The following is a 7,689-nucleotide window of genomic DNA, read 5'->3' on the forward strand; positions in this document are numbered from 1 at the left end:
TCCTGGCCTTTATCATTCCCCATGTCAACTTTTGACCCAGCTGAGCTTCCTCCCCCCTGCCAGGGGCTTTTGCAGCGTCTCATGATCATGACTCATACAGGGAAAATTGTCCTCCTGTTTTTATAATGGCCATGTGACTCTTCCCTTAGCAAAAGTCTATGGTGTGTGGGTGCAAAATCTAAGATGATGTGGACACTGAGCTGTGAAGGTGATGTGTCAAGGGTGAGGGCTCCAACTTTTGATTAAACCTTGGTGGAGGTTGATATGCTATTAATAAGAAATAATAGGGTTAATTAGTATTCTAATCACTCTTTTATATGTCTTGTAATATCTTAGCTGAAGTAAAGAGGACATGTTGTCACTTGTAGTTCCACAATATAAGTAAAAAAAAACATAACTGTACTTTCTTAATAATAAGTTCATCCAGCGTGATCATGGCCTGGGTCCGATGGGCGTCGCGGTCCGGTCCGGGGCCTCCCATCTTCATACGATGTCATCCTCTTCTTTTCTTCCTGCCGCGGCTCCGGCGCAGATGTACTTTGTCTGCCCTGTTGATGGCAGAGTAAAGTACTGCCGTGCGCAGGCGCCGGGCCTCTCTGACCTTTCCCAGGGCCTGCACACTGCAGTACTTTGCTCTGCCCTCAACAGGGCAGAGAAGTACGCCTGCGCAGGAGCCGTGGCAAGAAGCAAGGAAGAGGACGTGATCGTATGAAGATAGGAGGGACCGCCCCTGGGTGAGTATAATGTAACTTGTTTTTCTTACCTTTTCAGGTTACATCGGGGGCTTATCTACAGCATTACAGAATGCTGTAGATAAGCCCCTGATGCCGGTGGCCTTATCTCATATACGATTTTTGGGGTGATAGATTCTCTTTAACCCTTTCACGACATGCGCCGTACATGTACTGCGCATGCCGTGTCTCCCCCTTTGATGTGGGCTCCGGCGCTGAGCCCACATCAAAGTCGTGACATGTCAGCTGTTTTATACAGCTGACATGTGCGCGCAATAGCGGCGAGTGAAATCGCTATTCACCCGCCGCTATTAACCTGTTAAATGCCGCTGTCAAACGCAGACAGTGGCATTTAACTACCGCATCCAGCTGGGCGGCCGGAAATGACGTCATCGCCGACCCGTCTTATGATCGGGGGTCGGCGATGTGTCAGGACAGTAACCATAGAGGCCCTTGAGACCTCTATGGTTACTGATGCCGGCCTGCTGTGAGCGCCCCCCTGTGGTCGGCGCTCACAGCACACCTGCATTTCAGCTACATAGCAGCGATCTGATGATCGCTGCTATGTAGCTGAGCCAATCAAGTTGTGCCAGCTTCTAGCCTCCCATGGAGGCTATTAAAGCATGGCACAGGTAAAAAAAAATGTTTTTAAAAATATGAAAAAAATGTAAAAAACATAAAAGTTTAAATCACCCCCCTTTCGCCCCATCCTAAATAAAACAATAAAAAAAAATCAAACCTACACGTATTTGGTATCACCACGTTCAGAATCGACCGATCTATCAATAAAAAAAAGCATTAACCTGATCGCTAAGCAGCGTAGCGAGAAAAAAATTCAAAATGCCAGAATTACGTTTTTTTGGTCGCCGCGACATTGCATTGAAATGCAATAACGGGCGATCAAAAGAACGTATGTGCACAAAAGTGATATTATTAAAAACGCCAGCTCGGCACGCAAAAAATAAGTCCTCACCCGACCCCAGATCACGAAAAATGGAGACGCTACAAGTAATAAGGAGTATGGCACTTTTTTTTTTTTTTAAAGCAAAGTTTTGAATTTTTTTTCACCACTTGGATAAAAAATAACCTAGACATATTAGGTGTCTATGAAATCATAATGACCTAGAGAATCTTAATGACAGGTCAGTTTTAGCATTTAGTGAACCTAGCAAAAAAGCCAAACAAAAAACGTGTGGGATTGCACTTTTTTTGCAATTTCACCGCACTTGGAATTTTTTTTCCCGTTTTCTAGTAAAAGACATGCTAAAACCAATGGTGTCGTTCAAAAGTACAACTCGTCCCGCAAAAAATAAGCCCTCACATGGCCATATTGACGGAAAAATAAAAAAGTTATGGCTCTGGGAAGGAGGGGAGCGAAAAACGAAAACGCAAAACCGGAAAAGGGCCGCGACTTGAAGGGGTTAAGCTGTGAGCCCCAGGTGAGTTTTTGGTGAGTTTTTGACTCTACATATTTTCCCTCCGTCAGAAATGTGACATCTAAGGCCATGTTCACACGTTCAGTGTTTTATCAGTATTTTACCTCAGCATTTGTAAGCCAAAACCAGGAGTGGGTGATAAATCAGGGAGTGGTGATTAGGCTATGTTTCCACAGGGCGTATTGCTTGAGTATTTGCTGCAGATTGGATGCTGCGTACAGCCGCAGCGTCCAATCCGCAGCGGCCAGATGTTACAGCACAGTGGAGGGGATTTTATGAAATCCCATGTCCACTATGTGCACACGGCAGCATCTGGCGGCCCTGCGTATCCGGACATGCGGCGCGTCTTTATAGACCTCTACATGTCTATTTGTCTTGCGGAGAAGCTCTGTCTCCGCAAGATAAATACCACAATCTATGTATATGATGCGGCGATTCCGTATGTGTTTAATGAGCACATCCGGAATCAAAAGGGGGCGGCACTTTGGTGGAGCGGAGTATCCGCTGCGTCCAAAGCGCAGAGCTTCCGGAACATGGAAACATACCCTTATACTTTTCCTCTGATTATTCCACTCCTGGATTTGGCTTATAAATACTGTTGTAAAATACTGACCATATACTGATAGTGTGAACGTAGCCTATAGGTCTAGTAGAGTGGATGGGATTCATAGAAATCTCAGGCCCACTGTACTTTTTTTTTACTGAGCGTAAACTGACCCTCAGTGCGGGTTTGAAATCCACAACTTGTCAATTTCTCTTGCTTTTACGCTGATTTTCCCCTCACACCTGCCTTTTTAGTGAATTTCCGCAGTGGTAACACATCAAAAACGCATGTCATCCACACATGACTGTGTTAATAAGGTTTTGTCAAATACCAGAAGGTATAAAAAACAAAGCAGTTTTATCTAAACCATGACACGTCAGACAAAAACACAGCATCAAAAACACAATAAAGCGCAAATTAAAAAACGCACTCGGCTCCTACTCACTTGCACGAGACTCGAATGAGTTTTGCACGGCAATACTTGGCACTAGGGTTGAGCGAAACGGGTCGTTCATTTTCATAAGTCGCCGACTTTTGGCAAAGTCGGCGTCTCATGAAACCCGATCCGATCCCAGTGTGGGTCGGCCACGTGGAACGCGAACTTGGCGCCAAAGTCGCGTTTCGAATGACGCCTTCCCCGCCATTTTTTTGAGCCAATTAATTGTGGGCAGCGTGATGACATAGGTTCCGGCTCCTGCGGCATCATAGTGCTATGTTACGTTTTCGGACGTAGTAATTTCCGGAGTCAAAAAAATAACATATGCCTTGCACGGAGGGGAGAGAGAGAGAGAGAGAGAGAGAGAATAAAAAAATAATTTCATTGACATACATTGGGTTTCGTGTTCCGGGTCCGGAACCCGACTTTACAGTAGAATCGGCCGATTCCATACGATCCGACACCCGAGAAGGTCGGGTTTCACAAAACCCACCTCGATCCTAAAAAAGCTAAGGTCGCTCAACCCTACTTGGCACTGCACCCGGCACAGAGGAGCAGAGCGTGCGGCTGCATGTATTCCTATGTGGCCGCACGCTCTGATCTGAGTGTCGGGTGTAGAGCCGGGTATTAACATGTGAGACTCATCCGAGTGAGTATGAGCTCTAAACGTAATGAAAAAGACGCAAATAACCTAATTTACTTAATGAGAGCAGAAATGCGTCAGCATCAAAACCTCACCAAACGTCTCATCATGGGAACATAGCCTTACACATTTTTCATTTCACAATTTCCCCTATAAGGGCTCGCTCACACCACCATATAAATCGGACGAGTGCTATCTGATTTTTTATTGGACAGCACACTGAGCAATGTTACCCTATGGGGCAGTGATGATGACATATTTATTTTCACTGACAGACTTTGTCTGTGGAAAAAATTGCCCATACTGTGATTTTAGGACAGGAGCAATGATTCTTTCTTCTGAGAGAATCTGATTGATCATGGTAATGACTTTCTAATCAGAGTTTGAGCCGAGTGTCAGTTTACTGCCATTCGATTCTCTTAGTTGACAGAATGGTATCACAGGTGTGGCGAAGATGGAGAACTTAATTTCTCCATCTTCTTCATCGTCTGAGTCTTGGATGTCTGACTGCACTCAGATGTCATCCGAGTGCAGTCCGACGTTTTATAAGTGCCCATGGGTGCACATGACCCGATCTGTGGAGCCACTCGCGGCATGCTGCAATCTTTTTTCACACCAATTCGGCATAAGAAAAAAAGCACAGATTGCACTGCCCCATAGTATAACACTGGGCCAAGTGCTATCTCATAAAACGTTGCTTGTGTGAGCGAGACCTAACTCTGAAATCAGAAAAAGATGCCACACTGAGTAAAAAACGGACTGCACACAGAAGACAAGAAAAAAACATTCGTGAGTTGTACGATACATTACTGCCATAGGATGTTATTACATAATAAGTACCCTGTAGGGCGGTGCAGAACAGAGCGGACTATCTGACCCTGCACTGTGTATGAGGATTGCCTTGTACTGGGTATATGGGCACATTGTGTATGACACTACTTACTGTAGTAGGAACATCTCCCATACTGTCCATGGCCATTATCCCAGGCTCAGGAGTAAATCACATGGATCAGACACATCAAGCTAGCCATAATGTATATAGAGTGTGATAAGATACATACCTGTCACTGCAGAAAGCCCACACCGAACATGGAGATACAGCTACACCCAAGGTTCCAACACAGATGTTATATGCACAAGAGGGTGTGACCTGTCATCTGCCCTGTCCAGCCAATCATGCACAGTGTATGGGTAAATCTGGGCAGGCACAGAGGTGACGGCACCAACTACTGATCACATTACCACGTCGGGAAACAAGGAAGTCAAAGTTTTCTCGATGTGCTGGCTGCAATGACAGCTGATCTCATGAGCAGGCCCCATAAATGCAATGTGCAATTTAGTGACATGGCCACTAGAGGGCTCTAAGCGTTCTATGTGGATATCCAGGACACTTCTGAGTGTGATATTGCTGCAAGCTCCAATGTTTATTACTGATAAGTTACTATCATTGTTATGAGTACTAATATAGGGAAAACCTACAGCTGTTCAGCTCTACAAGTGAGAAATATAAGTCTCTCTAAAATGCCTCTATGGGATAGTGTGCTATGTGCCAGGGCTGGCCAATAACCTAATGCATTTATATATGCTTATACACATTTTACATATGGTTCACTATTACACAAAAAACTCATTTCTCTGCATATATCAGGTGATATTTTATGCTTACGTAATGATATGTCTGTATGAGTCCTCTATGTGTGTTTTTTTTATATTGAAGATGAATTTTATCTACCCGGCATGACGGTGCCTTCTTTGAACTTTAACCCCTTAGAGACAGAGCCAATTTTGTACTTAATGACCGGGCCAATTTTTACAATTCTGACCACTGTCACTTTATGAGGTTATAACTCTGAAACGCTTTAATGGATCCCGCTGATTCTGATATTTTTTTTCCGGGACTTATTGTACTTCATGTTAGTGATAAAATTTATTCGATATTACTTGCGTTTATTTATGAAAAAAATGGAAATATGGCAACAAAATTTAAAATTTTGAAATTTTCAAACTTTGAATTTGTATGCCCTTAAATCAGAGAGATATGTCACACAAAATAGTTAATAAATAACATTTCCCACATGTCAACTTTACATCAGCACAATTTTGGAAACACATTTGTTTTTTATTAGGAAGTTATAAGGGTTAAAAGTTGACCAGAGATTTCTCATTTTTACAACAAAATTTACAAATCCATTTTTTTTAGGGACCACCTCACCTTTAAAGTCACTTTGAAGGGTCTTCATGATAGAAAATACTCAAAAGTGACACCATTCTAAAAACTACACCCCTCAAGGTGCTCAAAACCACATTCAAGAATTTTATCAACCCTTTACATGCTTCACATGAAGTGAAGCAATGTGGAAGGAAAAAATTAACATTTAACTTTTTTTTTTACAAACATTTTACTTCAGAACCAATTTTCACAAGTGTAAAAAGAGAAAATGATCTTGGAGCTTGGAAGAGAAGGAGTGCCGTTTGACTTTTTCAACGCAGAATTGTCTGGAATTGAGATCGGATGCCATGTTGTGTTTAGGATGTCCCTGATGTGCCTAAACAGTGGAAACCCCCCACAAGTGACCCCATTTTGGAAACTAGACCCCTTAAGGAACTTATCTATATGTGTGGTAAGCACTTTGAACCCCCAAGTGCTTCACAGAAGTTTATAACGTAGAGCCGTGAAAATAAAAAATCATATTTTTTCCACAAAAATGATCTTTTTGCCCCCATATTTTTTATTTTCACAATGGTAACAGGAGAAATTAGACCACCAATGATGTTGTGCAATTTGTCCTGAGTACGCCGATACCCCATATGTGGGGGTAAACCACTGTTTGGGCACACAGAAGAGCTTGGAAGAGGAGGAGTGCCGTTTGACTTTTTCAGTGCAGAATTGGCTGGAATTGAGATCGGACGCCATGTTGTGTTTAGGATGCCCCTGATGTGCCTAAACAGTGGAAACCCCCCACAAGTTAACCCATTTTGGAAACTAGACCCCTTAAGGAACTTATCTATATGTGTGATGTGCACTTTGATCCCCCAAGTGCTTCACAGAAGTTCATAACATAGAGCGGTTGAAATAAAAAATCACATTTTTTCCACAAAATGATGTTTTCACCCCCACATTTTTATTTTCACAAGAGTACCAGGAGAAATTAGACTGCGAAAGTTGTTGTGCAATTTGTACTGAGTATGCTGATACCCCATATGTGGGGGTAAACCACTGTTTGGGCGCACAGCAGAGCTCGGAAGGGAAGGAGCGCTGTTTGACTTTTTTCAATGCAGAATTGGCTGGAATTGAGATCGGACGCCATGTTGCATTTGAAGAGCCCCTGATGTGCCTAAACAGTGGAAACCCCCCACAAGTGACACCATTTTGGAAACTAGACCCCTTAATTAACTTATCTAGATGTGTGGTGTGCACTTTGAACCCCCAAGTGCTTCACAGAATTTTATAACGTAGAGCCGTGAAAATAAAAAATCTTTTCTTTTTCTTCAAAGATTATTTTTTAGCCCACAATTTTTTACTTTCACAAGGGTAACAGGAGAAATTGGACCCCAAAAATTGTTGACCAGTTTGTCCTGAGTACGCCGATACCCCATATGCGGGCATAAACCACTGTTTGGGCACACAGCGAGGCTTGGAAGGGAAGTAGTGACGTTTTAAAATGCAGACTTTGATGGAATGGTCTGCGGGCGTCATGTTACGTTTGCAGAGCCCCTGATGTACCTAAGCAGTAAAAACCACCACAAGTGACCCCATTTTGGAAAACTGACCCCCAAGGAACTTATCTTGATGTGTGGTGAGCACCATGAACCCCAAAGTGCTTCACAGAAGTTTATAACGTAGAGCCGTGAAAATAAAAAATCATTTTTTTCCACAAAAATGATTTTTTCACCCCAAA

At 43.0% G+C, this 7,689-nt stretch overlaps 1 protein-coding gene across 2 annotated transcripts in view; it reads right to left on the bottom strand.

Annotated features, from left to right (window-relative positions):
- Nucleotides 1–4,986, bottom strand: part of LOC143775757 (TRPM8 channel-associated factor homolog) — a 43,791-nt gene extending 38,805 nt beyond the window's left edge. The window contains exon 1 of one of the 2 annotated variants that reach the window (XM_077264277.1): nt 4,852–4,986. The gene's annotated coding sequence lies outside the window, so the exon portion shown is untranslated. The remainder of the gene's footprint in view (nt 1–4,851) is intronic. The other variant, XM_077264278.1, reaches the window with a different exon arrangement.
- Nucleotides 4,987–7,689: the final 2,703 nt, after the last annotated feature.

Source organism: Ranitomeya variabilis, chromosome 5, assembly GCF_051348905.1.
Source record: "Ranitomeya variabilis isolate aRanVar5 chromosome 5, aRanVar5.hap1, whole genome shotgun sequence".
NCBI classification, from domain to species: domain Eukaryota; kingdom Metazoa; phylum Chordata; class Amphibia; order Anura; family Dendrobatidae; genus Ranitomeya; species Ranitomeya variabilis.